Here is a 19,040-nt window from a genome sequence, read left to right as displayed (position 1 = left end):
TTTTATAAACTTAATGGTTCCTTTGTAAAGTTTTAAATAGAAGCCTACAGCACCTGGAATTCCAAGGTGGTCTCCCATCCAAGTACTGACCAGGCCTGACTCCGTTTTGCTTCTGTGATCGGACGAGAACAGGCTTAATCGGAGGAGTTTGGCTGTAGGCAGAAATGTCTCAAGAGTATCTGTATTTTATAAACTTAATGGTTCCTTTGTAAAGTTTTAAATAGAAGCCTACAGCACCTGGAATTCCAAGGTGGTCTCCCATCCAAGTACTGACCAGGCCTGACTCCGTTTTGCTTCTGTGATCGGACGAGAACAGGCTTAACCAGAGCAGTTTGGCTGTAGGCGGAAGTGTCTCAAGAGTATCTGTATTTTATAAACTTAATGGTTCCTTTGTAAAGTTTTAAATAGAAGCCTACAGCACCTGGAATTCCAAGGTGGTCTCCCATCCAAGTACTGACCAGGCCTGACTCCGTTTTGCTTCTGTGATCGGACGAGAACAAGCTTAACCAGAGCAGTTTGGCTGTAGGCGGAAGTGTCTCAAGAGTATCTGTATTTTATAAACTTAATGGTTCCTTTGTAAAGTTTTAAATAGAAGCCTACAGCACCTGGAATTCCAAGGTGGTCTCCCATCCAAGTACTGACCAGGCCTGATTCCGTTTTGCTTCTGTGATCGGACGAGAACAGGCTTAATCGGAGGAGTTTGGCTGTAGGCAGAAATGTCTCAAGAGTATCTGTATTTTATAAACTTAATGGTTCCTTTGTAAAGTTTTAAATAGAAGCCTACAGCACCTGGAATTCCAAGGTGGTCTCCCATCCAAGTACTGACCAGGCCTGACTCCGTTTTGCTTCTGTGATCGGACGAGAACAGGCTAAACCAGAGCAGTTTGGCTGTAGGCAGAAGTGTCTCAAGAGTATCTGTATTTTATAGACTTAATGGTTCCTTTGCAAAGTTTTAAATAGAAGCCTACAGCACCTGGAATTCCAAGGTGGTCTCCCATCCAAGTACTGACCAGGCCTGATTCCGTTTTTGCTTCCCTTAGTTTAAACTTTAAGGTTTAAAGAGCTGTTGCTCTTTTTGCTTCAGCGATTAAATATTCCTTTTCTTTCCTTCTTTCTGTGCAACCATGAAAGCTGTGATCCCACCCGGCCCGGCTCAGTTGTTACCTGGTACCAGGAGAAGTTGGTTCTGATGCACCATACATCTGAAATAAAGTTGCTTGTCGCAGCCTTTCGTTCCAAAAAGAAAAAAATAAAAACTCCAATAAAGGCTGTGGGTGGTAACAGGCGGTTTGGGATCTGTACGCACTTTGACTCGATTCATTTATTGCAAAAGTAGAAATAAAGGTCTTGTAACTTAGTTGAAATGAAAAATAATCTCAATTTAATGTTTGAAGGTGTAAACAAGTGTTCAAAAAAAAAAAAATCATTCTACCAAACCTCCCGTCCACACCAGACATCCACCAAACAATCCACCCAGCACCCGGTGTGTTTTGGTGGGAGGGTCTAACAATTAACAACGTAAATTAAACAATTCCAAATATAAAAATTAATTACAAATTTTGATTCTAAATTAACTTAAATATATTCCAACTACCCAAAGAACAAAACAAAATTGGTAGAAATTATAAACTACAAAACCTTAGCATAAATGGCCACGACAGTTGCTCCTAAAGTCATCAGTTGGACCTGTCTGGTTCTTCATCTGGTCTCTGTCATGTTGTTTTGAACTCTCCGAACCCACATGCAAAGACTCTCTCAGGAGATCAGATTAAAGATTTATTTACAAAAGACAATTGGTGTGTAATGCAGGAGCGTCTGATCAGGAGCGGACCGGTGTGATCGAACAGCTGGTAGGTGGGCGTAACTCGTCAGGGAGCTCAGCGGATGGAACTGCAAATCCCGTACTTCGCATGGAGTGTCCAGACAACAGGGAGCCTAGGAATCACAGAAAGGTACAGGACAGGTAAGCGTGCGAAACAGACTGGATATCTTTCTAGAGATCTCAGGACCAGATGTACCACAAAGGCGACAACACTTTGGCGACGAAGTGCCGGGAACCCGCTCCTAATATGCTCCCGCTGATGATCCACAGGTGTGCCGAAACACACCTGTGGAGAGGGTGTGTGAATACGGCAGCGAGCTCTCGAACGCCACCTAGAAGGAAACCAGAGGAACTGCTGAAGCCGCAGATCCTGACAGTCTCTGGTAGTTCAGGCAAGATGAAGAAGTTCCAATAGGTTCCAAATCTCATTATTTCTCAAGCAAATGATGCTGAGGGGTGCTGGTCAGGTCCTGAAACTGTTAAACGGACCTGGGTGGTGCACAGAATGGAAAATTGGTGAAGTACAAAAAGAAGTGCTCATTTGACCAAACTTGATTCGTATTCTCCCTCCAACCCTCTGCAGGTCCCCGCCATGTTTGGTGGTCCTAGCCCATTCCTTTCATGTAGCTGCCATAGACTCCCGTTCATTTTTCGACCTAGTCAAAGTCTGGCTAGGAACGTCTTATCGAGCTGGGACTTAACCCTAACTTCAGTGGCCTCTTACCTCAACCAGGTTTCAACACATTTTGATTTGTTTTTTAGCTCAATTTTTTAAATAAATCAGCTGAGCTTTAAAAACTCGTCTGAGTTTCTGTTGAATGAAGGAGCTTTGCCTCAATGCTGCTCGGCTCACCAGGAATTGGCCTTAAAAGTAAATGTTTAAACAGATTTTCTCTCCTTTTACTTTTTAAGGAGTAAAAAGGAACAGATGAACTCATGTTCCTTCATGTTTATTGGAATAAACATGAGTTCATTCCAATAAACTCATGTTATTGGAATGAACTCAGCTCAGCTTTAAAAAGTCATCTCAGTGATAACTGTTGGATGATGGAGTTTTATCTTAATGCTTCTCTGAAGGGGCTTGAATTTGGTTTTAAAAGTCTGATATTTTAACCAAGTTTTATTTTGTTTTATTTGTCTTTTCAAACTCTGTTTTGAAGACAGAAATCACAGCTCAGCTTCTGATTTCATTGTTGAGCTCCTGCTAGGTGCCAGAAATGTGTATTATCACGGTTCTGAACATCAGAAATGGACTTTAAAAAACCCAGAATGCATTGCATGGTGGGGCTTCATATTTTAGCTTCTAGTTCAGCTGTTTTTGCTGCAACCCCTAACAAACCATATACTGTTTTCATCAAAATGAACTCCTCTATCAAACTAGATGACTTAGAATGAATTTGGAAACTTGTGTAGAAAATCAGCACCATGAGTCAGAATAGGGTGTTTATTGTTGAACTGTTGCCTGCTGCGAGCTTCAACACGAAAAAGAAAAACCTCCTGCTGGCTGCTTTGGGTAAGTACCCTTACCTATTAATGTGGTCATGGAGTTACAACGGAGCATTCTAGAGGTCTTGCGGTGTATGATGGCACTAGAATGGCTCTTTGGTTTCGTTTCAGGGATGATGGTTTGAACCCCAGCAAGTGTCTAGAGATCTGGAAGGCAGCAGCTGGTCCAGGTTCTTCTTCCTTGGGACAATGGCTGGGTGATGATGACTTGGTATGACTGCTAATGCTCATCCTCCTGGTTAGCGTTATGACACGGGGAGCCATACCAATCTGGTGCAGAACTGCTGGTGCGCAGTTCATTTTGGCTAGCTTGATAAAGGTGAGTCGGTGCCCCACCAAGCAGACTCCCAGTACTCTACACAGACCAGCAGAGAATCAATCAATGCAGAGCATGCTGCATGTTAACCTTGCAGTGTTAACGGATAGCACGTGGGAAAGGTGACTCGGGAGTCTTGAATGCAGTCCAATCTTCTATAGCCTCACAAGCTAAACCAAGACCATTTTGGCAGCTTCCATGCAGAAAAGCATGATGCTCTTCTTTGTGTGTCACACATTGGTCTTTGCAGTACAACAGCCAGCTATTGGCTATAGCGAGATCCTTAATTAGTACCCTCAATTTCCATTTTTTGCCACTTGTGTGGTAGCAACTCATAAGGTCAATTACACCCATCTTGGAGTTGTATATATGGACAATACTGGGTTGTGAGATGGTCACTTATTTCAGTTTGACGTCTTTGTGAGGTGTCTTGCAGGGTTAGGTAATTATGCAAGTAGTGGCATGCTAACCCTGTGCCACTACCTTTTTTTTTTTTTTTTTACCAGAATACTGTTTGGATCAGATGCCTCCATGGGAACTTTGGGTTCTGCAATCACCCATTTTGGCTGTCCCCTGTAATGTTTTCTAGTCTACAACTAACATGTGGCAGTAAAATGACCTCATGTGGATGCCAGGTGATAGGAGGTTACGTTCCACATATATTTGTACATGGCCCCTTAAGTTACAGTTCTAAAATGTGAGCTCATGGTGGTGAGAAAATTGGAGTATAGGTTCATACAACTTTTCTTAAAGTGAATATCTTGTAGTTTTAACAAGTGTGCACATTTAAACCCTTCAATGCTGAAAACATAAATGTACTTTACTATTTTTTAAGGAATAGTACTGCTGTGCAAAACCTAACTTTAAACTTTAAGGTTTAAACTTTAAGGTTTAAACTTTAAGGTTTAAACTTTAAGGTTTAAACTTTAAGGTTTAAACTTTAAGGTTTAAACTTTAAGGTTTAAACTTTAAGGTTTAAACTTTAAGGTTTAAACTTTAAGGTTTAAACTTTAAGGTTTAAACTTTAAGGTTTAAACTTTAAGGTTTAAACTTTAAGGTTTAAACTTTAAGGTTTAAACTTTAAGGTTTAAACTTTAAGGTTTAAACTTTAAGGTTTAAACTTTAAGGTTTAAACTTTAAGGTTTAAACTTTAAGGTTTAAACTTTAAGGTTTAAACTTTAAGGTTTAAACTTTAAGGTTTAAACTTTAAGGTTTAAACTTTAAGGTTTAAACTTTAAGGTTTAAACTTTAAGGTTTAAACTTTAAGGTTTAAACTTTAAGGTTTAAACTTTAAGGTTTAAACTTTAAGGTTTAAACTTTAAGGTTTAAACTTTAAGGTTTAAACTTTAAGGTTTAAACTTTAAGGTTTAAACTTTAAGGTTTAAACTTTAAGGTTTAAACTTTAAGGTTTAAACTTTAAGGTTTAAACTTTAAGGTTTAAACTTTAAGGTTTAAACTTTAAGGTTTAAACTTTAAGGTTTAAACTTTAAGGTTTAAACTTTAAGGTTTAAACTTTAAGGTTTAAACTTTAAGGTTTAAACTTTAAGGTTTAAACTTTAAGGTTTAAACTTTAAGGTTTAAACTTTAAGGTTTAAACTTTAAGGTTTAAACTTTAAGGTTTAAACTTTAAGGTTTAAACTTTAAGGTTTAAACTTTAAGGTTTAAACTTTAAGGTTTAAACTTTAAGGTTTAAACTTTAAGGTTTAAACTTTAAGGTTTAAACTTTAAGGTTTAAACTTTAAGGTTTAAACTTTAAGGTTTAAACTTTAAGGTTTAAACTTTAAGGTTTAAACTTTAAGGTTTAAACTTTAAGGTTTAAACTTTAAGGTTTAAACTTTAAGGTTTAAACTTTAAGGTTTAAACTTTAAGGTTTAAACTTTAAGGTTTAAACTTTAAGGTTTAAACTTTAAGGTTTAAACTTTAAGGTTTAAACTTTAAGGTTTAAACTTTAAGGTTTAAACTTTAAGGTTTAAACTTTAAGGTTTAAACTTTAAGGTTTAAACTTTAAGGTTTAAACTTTAAGGTTTAAACTTTAAGGTTTAAACTTTAAGGTTTAAACTTTAAGGTTTAAACTTTAAGGTTTAAACTTTAAGGTTTAAACTTTAAGGTTTAAACTTTAAGGTTTAAACTTTAAGGTTTAAACTTTAAGGTTTAAACTTTAAGGTTTAAACTTTAAGGTTTAAACTTTAAGGTTTAAACTTTAAGGTTTAAACTTTAAGGTTTAAACTTTAAGGTTTAAACTTTAAGGTTTAAACTTTAAGGTTTAAACTTTAAGGTTTAAACTTTAAGGTTTAAACTTTAAGGTTTAAACTTTAAGGTTTAAACTTTAAGGTTTAAACTTTAAGGTTTAAACTTTAAGGTTTAAACTTTAAGGTTTAAACTTTAAGGTTTAAACTTTAAGGTTTAAACTTTAAGGTTTAAACTTTAAGGTTTAAACTTTAAGGTTTAAACTTTAAGGTTTAAACTTTAAGGTTTAAACTTTAAGGTTTAAACTTTAAGGTTTAAACTTTAAGGTTTAAACTTTAAGGTTTAAACTTTAAGGTTTAAACTTTAAGGTTTAAACTTTAAGGTTTAAACTTTCGCATGCAGTACCTACCGTGGCCACCAGGGGCGCCGAAGAGCAATTTTTTTTTTTTTTTTCTTATCGATAAAATAATTTCTACATACATTATCAAATACTGTATATATTGTGAGCACAAATCACTTCATAGTGAAATTGTGTGTTTTTGATATGACAGGAATTGTTACAAAAAATGAATAAAAATCAGCTCCACCAAGGTGCCTGTTATTGGCCTTTAGGCTTAGTTTTTTATGCCTTGGGCATGTGTTGTGCCGAGAAACACTTACCTGCCGAGATATTCTTAAAGATTCATTTTTGTAAAAATGTGATATTCAAGGTTTAAACTTTAAGGCTTAAACCTTGCGATGCATGCAGTACCTACCGTGGCCACCAGGGGCGCCGAAGAGCAATTCTTTTTTTTTTTCTTTTCATCAATAAAATAATTTCTACATACATTATCAAATACTGTATATATTGTGAAAACAAATCACTTCATAGTGAAATTGTGTGTTATTGGCCTTAGGCTTAGTTTTTTATGCCTTGGGCATGTGTTTTGCCGAGAAACGCTTACCTGCCGAGATATTCTTAAAGATTCGTTTTTGTAAAAATGTGATATTCAAGGTTGTACCGTGAGAATCTCGTCCCTTCCCATGCCGAGTTCAAACTTTAAGGTTTAAACTTGCGAAGCGTGCGGTACCTACCGCGTCCACCAGGGGCCCCGAAGAGCAGTTCTTTTTGTTTTGGGATAATGTGCTGATTGGTTCATGTTTGATCTTCATAATTCTTCTAATGCAATGTGGGTTGCTGGATGTTTAACGACCAAATAAAGTTTTTAAAGAATCTTTGTGTATTTTTTATGCAGCTGACTGTGTACACATATAATAACTAAACCTTCATGTTAATCCTCCATGCCATTTTTGCTGTATTATAAGTTTTCACATTTAGTTTCACAGCTTAAATTAGTAAAAGCAGAAACATCTCAAGTTGATTTCAGCTTTAAGCTACTAATTTAGCCAGCAGTTTATTTTTTGCAGTATTCAGACTGAAGATGTTTTTTTTAATAAAACAGATGAGAATCTTTTCAATCAAAACTCGTTTAATTAAATCAGCTATTGAATTAGAATAATAACTTGTATAAAACTGCCATTTCTGTCTGGTTAATGGTGCAGCAGATCCTGCAGGGGGCGCTCTGGGGCCTCAGTGTTCAGGTCGGTTACAGTCACATCTCCCAGACTCCTGAATCTTCTGGTTCCTTCCTGAAATGATTTCCTGCAATAAAATGTTGGTTGGAAATGAGCAGAAAACTGAGAAAAACCCGAAAAAGTTCAAATGTGACCTAAAGTTTTACAGCTCAACTCATACAAAGGAAAATAAAGGTGTTTATTGTCAGGGGGCGGAGCCTCAGGTGTGTCAGCTCTAGTCAGGTTTGGATCAGAACCGGTTCAGACTCCGTGCAGCAGCAGAGCAGAGTCTGTATATTTTTGTTATTTAATCAATTATCTTAAGAAAGCGAAATTGATAGGATATAAGGTTTCTTTTCTTTTTCTTTTTTGGGGGGGCTTGGGAGTAATATATATGTAGCATCCCGATCCACACTCCATTCCAGTTCATGGCGGTAATGCACATCAATAAGTTGCTTGCCAACCGCCAAAAAAGAAGAGCAGCGTCTGGATCAGGTGAGTGTTTTGCTGATGTTTTATTTACAATGTGAAATTAATCCACAGCATAAACAACTAAGCAGGTGTAAGTGAACCAGGGTGTGATATTATTTAAAACAATGTGGTTGCAAGGAAGTAAATTTGGTAAGACTTTATTTGAAGGGGTGCACGTAAAAAGGACATAGGATTCTTTATAAATGTTGTCATGAAATGACACTTTTTATACAGGGTTTACACTTTTAATTGACTTTTATGTAATGTTTTAGCGTAAGTGTGCATAAAAATCTCATTATTTACCAAAAAAATTGACAAAGTTTACACTTTTACTGTGTGGGTTATTGAACAAAACTATAACGCTGCCCTTAGATCAAATATAACTCGGATTAAATTAATGAATGAAATATAAAATCAGTATTCCTGGATGTAGAAAATGTTTCTGTAAGGATGCAGTTGTGACCTCACACCACTAGGGTGCGCTAGCGGCCGCGCTGTTTCTCTTCTCTCTTGGAATAGAAGTAGCGAGCACGTTACCTTGTACAGTGCGCATGCTCACTGAGCATTGTTGTTGTAGTCAGCTGGTGGTTGTCATTCTGGCGAAAAGTGGAGAAAAATATCAAGTGAAACGGAGCAAAAGTCGAACGGATTGAAATATTTTACAGAAACGACAGTAGGTGTCGCTGTTTTCGCTTTATAACTAACAGTGCCGCTTAATTTTATTTAAAATTAGAGCAAGTCGGTCGTTTCTCCGCAGGTGGAGCGCTCGGATGGAGGCAGAGCCGGAGGACCAGGAGGAGGAAGAGGCGGCTGCCGCCATGCTGTGGTCCATCCAGGAGGCTCTGGAGAGGCAGACCCAGCAGATCGGAGCGTCGGCCTGCGGGGCCACAGCGGTGGTGGACGTCCTGAAGGCCCTCGGAGTGGATGTTGCGCCGGAAGAAGCTGACCGCTGCGTCCAAACCCGCCTGAGGGATATATTATGGGATGTTGGTGCGTGAAGAATAGTTTTTGACATGTTTGCCAGCGAAATAATGTGCAGCTGTTCATTTCTATTGAGACTAGAACGGATAGCAGTGACAGAAAATGTATTTTTTTTGTCATCATTTTCTGTATTTAAAAGCTGTTGATTGTGTTGGAGTACAGAGAGTAGAATGTAAATGTGCAAGTTGTAATTTGTAAATGATTTGAGGGGATCTGGATGAATAAACGTTATGTTCAGGTCTTAATTGAGTTACTCGTTACAATCCTAAACAAGTGGGTTTTTAGTGGAGATTTAAAGGAAGTCAGTGTTTCAGCTGTTTTACAGTTTTCTGGAAGTTTGTTCCAAATTTGTGGTGAATAGATGCTGAAAGCTGCTTCTCCTCGTTTGGTTCTGGTTCTGGGGATGCAGAGCAGACCAGAACCGGAAGACCTGAGAGGTCTGGAAGGTTGATACGACAACAGCAGATCTTTAATGTATTGAGCCGTTCAGTGATTTGTAAACTAACAACGGTATTTTAAAGTCTATTCTTTGAGCTACAGGGAGCCAGTGGAGGGACTATAAAACTGGTGTTATGTGCTCTGTCTTCCTGGTTTTAGGATCTTTTTTCTTTGGCTTTTGGCACAATCTGAGAGGTTTCACTTTGTTTTATATGTATTTTATGTTTCAATCTTTTCTATTTTATAATCGCATTGTATTTTATGATTGTGTATAGCACTTTGGTCCTGTCGGTGTATAAAGTGCTTCATAAATAAAGTTGGTATGGTATGGTATATTCTTAAATATTGAGGCCACACCTCCTCCTTTTTTATGTTTTCTATTCTCACTTAAGAAATTGTAGTTAGGAGGTACGATCGGTTCGTTATTGTCATTCAACCATGTTTCTGTCAGAAACATAACATTGATATTATGCTCAGTGATGAAATCATTAATTAATAGAGCTTTAGCACAGAGAGATCTGGTATTTAAAAGAGTTTAAATGTTTAAGTTTAAGCGAGTTGGAGGCCAAAAGTTCTTCAGTCTGAGGTTTGAATTAGGTCCGCTGTATTTTATATTTCTGTTTTTTTGTAAAAGGTTTTTGTAGCGATCTGGACAGGTAATGTCCTGTTCTGCAGTGCCGGGGGGCCAGACGGGTGTAAAGATAATTTTCTGGACCCGGACTCAGACCTCAGAGACGCAGAGTGATGGATCCTCTGGGGAGTCAGAGGAAGTGAGCTCTGCTACGTGAGCGCTGAGGATTAGAACAAGCAGAAACTGTTATTAGTGGTTTATTGTGTTGCTGAGCAGAAACTTGGTGCAGCTTTGGCTATTTTATAAAAGTCTTTATAGATAAAACTGAATCTGATCAACTTGAAAATCTTTATTAATTTAATGAAATAGTAATGGAAAAAAAATCTTGAAATGTTTAAACATAAATAAGCTATAAACTGAAATGTGAACTGGTTGTTATTTTCCATTTATTTCCTGGTAGTGATGATCAGACAGGATTCTTCTCATTAGCAACACACCTCTGCTGTGAGAGGGGGCGGAGCCACAGGTGGGTCCGGTTCAAGTTCTGGAGAATCGGTCCAGTTCGTTCCGACTCGGTTTGTGTGAACAGAAGGAGAAGCAAAGATCTGATCAGGTGAGTTTTAACTCCACATTCTTCTGGTTTCCAGTCCTGACTGGGTTTTCTCTCTTTGAGCTGCTGGACAGAACCAGAACTGGGCCTGGTTCTGGTTCTGGTTCTGGTTATGATGCAGAGCTGCAGCACCTGGTTTCAATCAGGAACTCTGATTTTCTCTGAGTTTTCATCTGTAACCCAGACAACAAGCTGAGTTTGCTCCCAGTTTCATAGTGGAGTCAAACTGGTACCAGTAGGTTCTGAGTGTTTGTGGCCCGGCTGAGATATCTGGGTTCCTGATTGGTGGATGGAAAATATTTCAATATGAAGTCAATAATTTATTGATCAGAGAGGATTTCTCTGGGCTTTTATCAGTAGGAAATCCAGATTGAATCAGACATTGTGGATCAAATGCGTTACTTTATGGACTTTCTTTAATATGGAAAACTTGACCTCTTTCTGACCATCGCTCCATTTCTGAGTCTTTCTGGTTTTAAATGTTTGCTCATTAGAAAATCAGAAAATTGTTGGTTGAATCACAGCAATAATTTCCACAGCTGTTTGCCAACTTGCTAGGAAAGCTGTTTTATGTATTTTATATTTGAGTCACTGAATACAATCACGGACATTTCAAATATCCATGTTTTTCCTTTACTCTGATTTTGTTTTAATGAGGAAAATCAAAGTCCCTGGTGAATTAATGAATGAAACGTATTCATACCCCTTTAAATTTCTCACTCTGTTTCATTGCAGCCATTTGCTAATCTCAGAAAAGTTCATATTATTTCTCATTAATGTATACTCAGCATCAGAGGTGTGACCAAGTCACTGTGTTGCAAGTCTCAAGTAAGTCTCAAGTCTCTGTCCTCAAGTCCGAGTCAAGTCTCAAGTAAAGACAGGCAAAAGTCGAGTCAAGTCTCAAGTCAGGAACCTTTAATTTCAAGTCATTTCGAGTCGTTTTTATTTATTTATTTTTAATAATTTGCAATTATATATAATATTCAAATATTAGACCATTTGTTCTTTTAAAATATGTATTTGAGGTTCATTTGTGATCCTCTTATTCATCTGGTATTCTTCAAATCTGTCAGAAGTAAACAGATGTCAGAAAATAAATTACAGCCTTTCATGAATTACATTTGACTTCAGTTTACTCCTTCTATTCATAAATAAACATCAACACTACAACAATCATAGTTTTCAAAAAATGAAATAAGTATAAATGAAGTTATCACAAGTAAACTCAGGAAGGTCTGGTGCATTTATTTTTCTGCTTTTATTTCTAAGTATGTTAGTTTCAGTCCTCCGTAAATATGGGACAGACATTCTAAACACAAAATTTATTTGGGACAGTCACTGTATTTGGTTTTTTTTTTTTCCCAGCAAAGCTATACTACTTGGAAATGGGTTCTGTGCGACATGTGACAGTCACGCCGGTCAGTGCATTAAGTCAAAAACAGTTGACTTAATGCACTGACTGCAGTAAACAATATATTGTCAATATAATTTCCCAACGTAGATGTCTTCAAATACACCAACCATCCTTAGATGATACTAGACCCGGCTCATCATCATGATGGGACAGAGAGACTCTGTTCCCTGTGTTCAGGTCCAGAATCTGCTTTCTGTTCCGGAGCCCCGCTCACTATCCACCGGCTTCCTGAGCTAACACGGTGCACATTATTTGTGGAGGCATTTGAAGGACCGGATTTATGGTAAATCATCACCAATTTAACCCGGAGTACACATGCTAACACGAAGTTAGCTAAAGTCAACTATCTTACAGCAAAAGAAAAGTGCCACCTACCGATCTTTGTGAAGCTTCAAATGCCGGACAAAGTTGGACGTCGTGGCATCTCCATCCGATATTCTCCTCTTGCATGTTTTACAAGTTGCAGTTCGTTTTTTAGTCGAAAGTTCATAACCTACATAGCCAAAAGAAATTACTCGCGGAAGCATATTCCAGCGGTTATTTCGTATTTCGTTCCCTGAGCTCTGTAGCTTTGCCGCGTTTTTTTAAACGTCCAAATCCTGTTAATTTGATTGGTTGTGCTGCAGCTACGTACACATACATACATACATAAGGAGAGAGGAAAACCATAGTGACGGTCCTGCGCATATGGAGTGAGTGAAATTAATTAATGACGCCACTTTATAAATAATGTGTTTTAAATTTTAAGACTTTGAGTAAAAAATATCAAGTCTTTTCAAGTAAAACGCTTCAAGTCGAGTCAAGTCCCAAGTCAATGGCATGAAAGTCAAAGTCAAGTCCGAGTCTTTGAGCATTTTTTCAAGTCAAGTCTCAAGTCGTGATTTTTAAACGACTCGAGTCTGACTCGAGTCCATAGTCATGTGACTCGAGTCCCCACCTCTGCTCAGCATCCCCTCTTGACAGAAAACATACAGAATTGTAGAAAGCTTTGTAAATTTATAAAAAAAAAAGAAAAACTGAAACATCACATGGTCATAAGTATTCAGACCTTTTTGCTCAGTAGAAACCCCTTTTTAGCTTGTACAGCCATGAGTCTTCTTGGAAATGATGCAACTGGTTTTTCACAGCTGGATTTGGGGATCCTCTGCCACTCCTCCTTCAGAACCTCTCCAGTTCCATCGGGTCGGATGGTGAATGTTGGCGTCACGAATGGTCATAGAGTTGGATGCAGGCATGCATAACAAATCACATTTTATTTTAAATACATTTACATTTTTCAAGAGTACATTGCCAATATGTACTTGTACAGAATTGTACAAATTGTCAATGCATTCAAAATTTGCAGACAACATGCTTATGAAAAGTAGTACAATGAAAAAATAGGTACACTTTAGAGGAAATGTGAAAAATATTTAACCAAGGACAGAGTATTGTTTTAATTTAATATCACAGTATTCCAGTATTATTGCCAAACATACTGACATTTCTCCTTCCTAAGAACAGTGAGGATCAACGGCAGAAACATTCCCATTCACTGCACTTTACAGAAACCTACAAAAAAAGAACACTTGTATTTTAAAGAGTACAGACAAATGGCAAAGAAAAAAGTCTGACTTACAATTTTAAGACGTAGCGGACTCGCTATGCATGTGACATCATCGGAACCGATGATGATTGGGACCGGATGCCTGGGGTGGGGAAACATTTCTAGGTTACTTCTTTACCTGTTTATGTTAGAAGTAGAAAAAATAGTCAGCAATATCATAGAATCAGTTGATGTTGAGGCAATCAACTATGAAGCTGTTTTCAGTGAGGTCTTAAGGGAGACAATCTACCATAAAATCTTTCCATCCATGATCTGAACACGTTGATCCCTGCAGGGTGGTGAGGGGGGCCGGTGGGGCCCAGCTCCAGCTGTCACCAGACGAGAGGCGGGGTTCACCCTGGACAGGTCACCAGTCCATCGCAGGCACTGAAAGCTAACAATGAATAAAATGTATGAAAGAGAAATGATAAATTAACAAGGAGAATAAATTATGTCCAATTATTTTAAAATCAAATCATGTTTACTAATTGCAGTGATTTATAATTGCTGACATCAGAGACTCAGAACCTGGTTTTAGAGGAAGAATTGAGCTGAATCAGAAAAACTGAAGTATATTTGAGGTTGTCAATAACATTCCTCTGTGGGATCCAAAAGTCAAGATTCTGAGAGTAGCGTTGTTGTCTTGTAATAGGAAGGGGCGTAGGTTCGATTTCATCTTCCTCTTGCCCACGTGTCAACGTGCTTTGGCACCACTGTTTGTATATGTTGGGCCTCCCAGCTGTGGTGTTTATCTGTATATGGCAGCCTGAGTCTGTTGAATGTGTAGGTCACTCATAGCACAAAGGCTTCAGCCTGGATGTATTATTGCGTTTTAAATATATAACATGTTTTCAGACTCTACACTGGTTTCCAAAATATAAACTCTCCAGCTTTTATTTAGCAGCTGAACCAAAATCTGCAAAATAAAAATCCAACTGTTTTGTCAGTTGATCCGAATTTCCGAACGCGGCTCCCCGCATCTCAGACCACGGCTCCGACCTTTATTTCAAATAAAAAAAACCCTACTGTATTGTTTTTACCTCTAAAATATATATTCTCAAATTCAATTGTTACAGCTAATGGTGGATCCATTTAAGTAAATTTAAAGCAGGTACACTCTGCGGTCGGAGCCGCGGTCGGAGTCCCCGTTCGGGGCATTTCCGACCGCACTTCCGAACGGGACTCCGACCGCAGAGTGTACTTGCTTTAAATTTACTTAAATGGATCCACGATTAGCTGTAACAATTGATATTTGAGAAATATATATTTTAGAGGTAAAAACAATACAGTAGTTTTGTTTTTTTTAAATACATGTTAATAAAATATTGTCACATGGACATCCAGGTTGTTGAATTGTACTTAAAAGTATGTATGTGTATATATGTACACACACACACACACACACACACACACGCCCACACACAGGCATGTGTGTGTGTGTGTGGCCCCGGTTCTCCTTCAGACCAAGTTGCTGGCTTCATGGAGCTGTGGTTCTGGTTCCTCCTGATCAGAACCAACAAACTCTGACAGCAGATTTCTACAAACTCTCTAAAGCTGCAGCTTCTCAGTGGGAGGAGAATGGTTCAGGCTTCCTGATTGGACACAGAGACAGCAATCAGCCAATCAGAGGAGCAGCAGCTTGCTGTGTTCCTGCGTTTGTGTTGGTGTGAAGATGAGTGTTGTTGCTGTGTCCATGTCTCCAGGAAGTCCAGCTGGACTCCAGCCGTCCAACATGTCTAGAGACAGTGGTCCTCATCCATCAAAACTGTGGCAGCAGCAGATCTGATCTCAGATCTGTTTGCTCTCTCAGCTCAACAGGAAACAACTGATCGGGTTCATCCTGGTCACAGCTCTGAGATCAGTCTGACTGCAGCCTGGAAACCATCTACTGGATGTGCTGCGTCACTGACTGCTGCTGGAGAGAGGCCGGAAACACTCACTGATCTGCTCTCTCCTTCCTTCTTCTCTCTGCAGGTTCTGATCTCTGTGAAGTAGAGAATGGTCTCAGTGTCCTGCTGATCCTCAGAGGTTGAAGCTGCAGCAGTTTGAGTCTAAAGAGACTCTGACTGGATCATGATGATGACCTCTGACCTCCAAGGTTTTCCTCCCGTTTATTTTCTCGTGTCTGTCATTTATTGTTTGTCTCTTTGGATCAATAAAGATCCAATTCAAACTGGGCTCCATTTAGAGGCTTCGTGGAGTTTTGATCTGAACTGGATTCAACTGGAAAGTTGATCTTTTTTCTCTCTGATTCATTTTCATCCTGGAACCAGAAATGGTCTGAGAATGGAAACATGGGAATCATTTTCAGTTCAGCTTTGAAGCCATGAATGACACTTCAAACCTCTTTTCTCTGCTGCTTCGTCCTTCTGCTGACATGAAAATGTTCCTCAAAGCTCCACAGATAAAAGATGCTTCACTGGAAACTGCAGCGAAACTTCAGCTTCCATCAGAGAAGCCAGTTTAACCAGTTTAGAACTGGATGTCCTACAGAAACTCTGATCTTAGAGCAGTTTTCAGAAACATGTGGAACCTGGAAAATAAAGATTTTATATATTTTATGTTCATTGTAAAAGCTAAATCTTGAAGTTTTACGTCATCATTGATTCTCAGCTTTAATTTCTCTCAGTTTGTTTTGGTTTTTACTTTTTTAACTCCATATTTCATGTTTTGAGTTTTCTAGAGAACTTCAGGCTCTTTACTGTGATTTTACTGATTTATTCAAACCTCAGAGAATCACTGGGATAATGTGCTGATTGGTTCATGTTTGATTTTCATAATTCTTCTAATGTAATGTGGGTTGCTGGGTGTTTAACGACCAAATAAAGTTTTTAAAAAATCTTTGTGTATTTTTTATGCAGCTGACTGTGTACACATATAATAACTAAACCTTCGTGTTAATCCTCCATGCCATTTTTGCATTTAAACTTTAAGGTTTAAACTTTAAGGTTTAAACTTTAAGGTTTAAACTTTAAGGTTTAAACTTTAAGGTTTAAACTTTAAGGTTTAAACTTTAAGGTTTAAACTTTCAGGTTTAAACTTTCGCATGCAGTACCTACCGTGGCCACCAGGGGCGCCGAAGAGCAATTTTTTTTTTTTTTTTCTTATCGATAAAATAATTTCTACATACATTATCAAATACTGTATATATTGTGAGCACAAATCACTTCATAGTGAAATTGTGTGTTTTTGATATGACAGGAATTGTTACAAAAAATGAATAAAAATCAGCTCCACCAAGGTGCCTGTTATTGGCCTTTAGGCTTAGTTTTTTATGCCTTGGGCATGTGTTGTGCCGAGAAACACTTACCTGCCGAGATATTCTTAAAGATTCATTTTTGTAAAAATGTGATATTCAAGGTTTAAACTTTAAGGCTTAAACCTTGCGATGCATGCAGTACCTACCGTGGCCACCAGGGGCGCCGAAGAGCAATTCTTTTTTTTTTTCTTTTCATCAATAAAATAATTTCTACATACATTATCAAATACTGTATATATTGTGAAAACAAATCACTTCATAGTGAAATTGTGTGTTATTGGCCTTTAGGCTTAGTTTTTTATGCCTTGGGCATGTGTTTTGCCGAGAAACGCTTACCTGCCGAGATATTCTTAAAGATTCGTTTTTGTAAAAATGTGATATTCAAGGTTGTACCGTGAGAATCTCGTCCCTTCCCATGCCGAGTTCAAACTTTAAGGTTTAAACTTGCGAAGCGTGCGGTACCTACCGCGTCCACCAGGGGCCCCGAAGAGCAGTTCTTTTTGTTTTGGGATAATGTGCTGATTGGTTCATGTTTGATCTTCATAATTCTTCTAATGCAATGTGGGTTGCTGGATGTTTAACGACCAAATAAAGTTTTTAAAGAATCTTTGTGTATTTTTTATGCAGCTGACTGTGTACACATATAATAACTAAACCTTCATGTTAATCCTCCATGCCATTTTTGCTGTATTATAAGTTTTCACATTTAGTTTTCACAGCTTAAATTAGTAAAAGCAGAAACATCTCAAGTTGATTTCAGCTTTAAGCTACTAATTTAGCCAGCAGTTTATTTTTTGCAGTATTCAGACTGAAGATGTTTTTTTTAATAAAACAGATGAGAATCTTTTCAATCAAAACTCGTTTAATTAAATCAGCTATTGAATTAGAATAATAACTTGTATAAAACTGCCATTTCTGTCTGGTTAATGGTGCAGCAGATCCTGCAGGGGGCGCTCTGGGGCCTCAGTGTTCAGGTCGGTTACAGTCACATCTCCCAGACTCCTGAATCTTCTGGTTCCTTCCTGAAATGATTTCCTGCAATAAAATGTTGGTTGGAAATGAGCAGAAAACTGAGAAAAACCCGAAAAAGTTCAAATGTAACCTAAAGTTTTACAGCTCAACTCATACAAAGGAAAATAAAGGTGTTTATTGTCAGGGGGCGGAGCCTCAGGTGTGTCAGCTCTAGTCAGGTTTGGATCAGAACCGGTTCAGACTCCGTGCAGCAGCAGAGCAGAGTCTGTATATTTTTGTTATTTAATCAATTATCTTAAGAAAGCGAAATTGATAGGATATAAGGTTTCTTTTCTTTTTCTTTTTTGGGGGGGCTTGGGAGTAATATATATGTAGCATCCCGATCCACACTCCATTCCAGTTCATGGCGGTAATGCACATCAATAAGTTGCTTGCCAACCGCCAAAAAAGAAGAGCAGCGTCTGGATCAGGTGAGTGTTTTGCTGATGTTTTATTTACAATGTGAAATTAATCCACAGCATAAACAACTAAGCAGGTGTAAGTGAACCAGGGTGTGATATTATTTAAAACAATGTGGTTGCAAGGAAGTAAATTTGGTAAGACTTTATTTGAAGGGGTGCACGTAAAAAGGACATAGGATTCTTTATAAATGTTGTCATGAAATGACACTTTTTATACAGGGGTTTACACTTTTAATTGACTTTTATGTAATGTTTTAGCGTAAGTGTGCATAAAAATCTCATTATTTACCAAAAAAATTGACAAAGTTTACACTTTTACTGTGTGGGTTATTGAACAAAACTATAACGCTGCCCTTAGATCAAATATAACTCGGATTAAATTAATGAATGAAATATAAAATCAGTATTCCTGGATGTAGAAAATGTTTCTGTAAGGATGCAGTTGTGACCTCACACCACTAGGGTGCGCTAGCGGCCGCGCTGTTTCTCTTCTCTCTTGGAATAGAAGTAGCGAGCACGTTACCTTGTACAGTCCGCATGCTCACTGAGCATTGTTGTTGTAGTCAGCTGGTGGTTGTCATTCTGGCGAAAAGTGGAGAAAAATATCAAGTGAAACGGAGCAAAAGTCGAACGGATTGAAATATTTTACAGAAACGACAGTAGGTGTCGCTGTTTTCGCTTTATAACTAACAGTGCCGCTTAATTTTATTTAAAATTAGAGCAAGTCGGTCGTTTCTCCGCAGGTGGAGCGCTCGGATGGAGGCAGAGCCGGAGGACCAGGAGGAGGAAGAGGCGGCTGCCGCCATGCTGTGGTCCATCCAGGAGGCTCTGGAGAGGCAGACCCAGCAGATCGGAGCGTCGGCCTGCGGGGCCACAGCGGTGGTGGACGTCCT

At 38.3% G+C, this 19,040-nt stretch overlaps 1 long non-coding RNA gene and 5 pseudogenes across 1 annotated transcript; all 6 read right to left on the bottom strand.

The window, feature by feature from the left end:
• Positions 1-41: 41 nt before the first annotated feature.
• Positions 42-160, bottom strand: LOC116708343 (uncharacterized; annotated as a pseudogene).
• A 65-nt stretch (positions 161-225) lies between these two features.
• LOC116708367 (uncharacterized) lies at positions 226-344 on the bottom strand (annotated as a pseudogene).
• A 65-nt stretch (positions 345-409) lies between these two features.
• LOC116708348 (uncharacterized) lies at positions 410-528 on the bottom strand (annotated as a pseudogene).
• A 65-nt stretch (positions 529-593) lies between these two features.
• LOC116708349 (uncharacterized) lies at positions 594-712 on the bottom strand (annotated as a pseudogene).
• Positions 713-777: 65 nt separating this feature from the next.
• LOC116708347 (uncharacterized) lies at positions 778-896 on the bottom strand (annotated as a pseudogene).
• An 867-nt stretch (positions 897-1,763) lies between these two features.
• LOC116737361 (uncharacterized) lies at positions 1,764-2,212 on the bottom strand. Its single transcript, XR_004342789.1, has 2 exons — positions 2,019-2,212; positions 1,764-1,935 (listed from the first exon to the last, which is right to left on the bottom strand). It is a non-coding gene; the product is annotated as an uncharacterized LOC116737361 (long non-coding RNA).
• Between the last annotated feature and the right edge of the window lie 16,828 nt (positions 2,213-19,040).

The sequence above is a fragment of the Xiphophorus hellerii genome, chromosome 18 (genome assembly GCF_003331165.1).
Source record: "Xiphophorus hellerii strain 12219 chromosome 18, Xiphophorus_hellerii-4.1, whole genome shotgun sequence".
Lineage (NCBI taxonomy): Eukaryota > Metazoa > Chordata > Actinopteri > Cyprinodontiformes > Poeciliidae > Xiphophorus > Xiphophorus hellerii.
The sequence above is the reverse complement of the archived record's forward strand: the minus strand, read 5'-3'. Positions and strand labels throughout refer to the sequence as shown.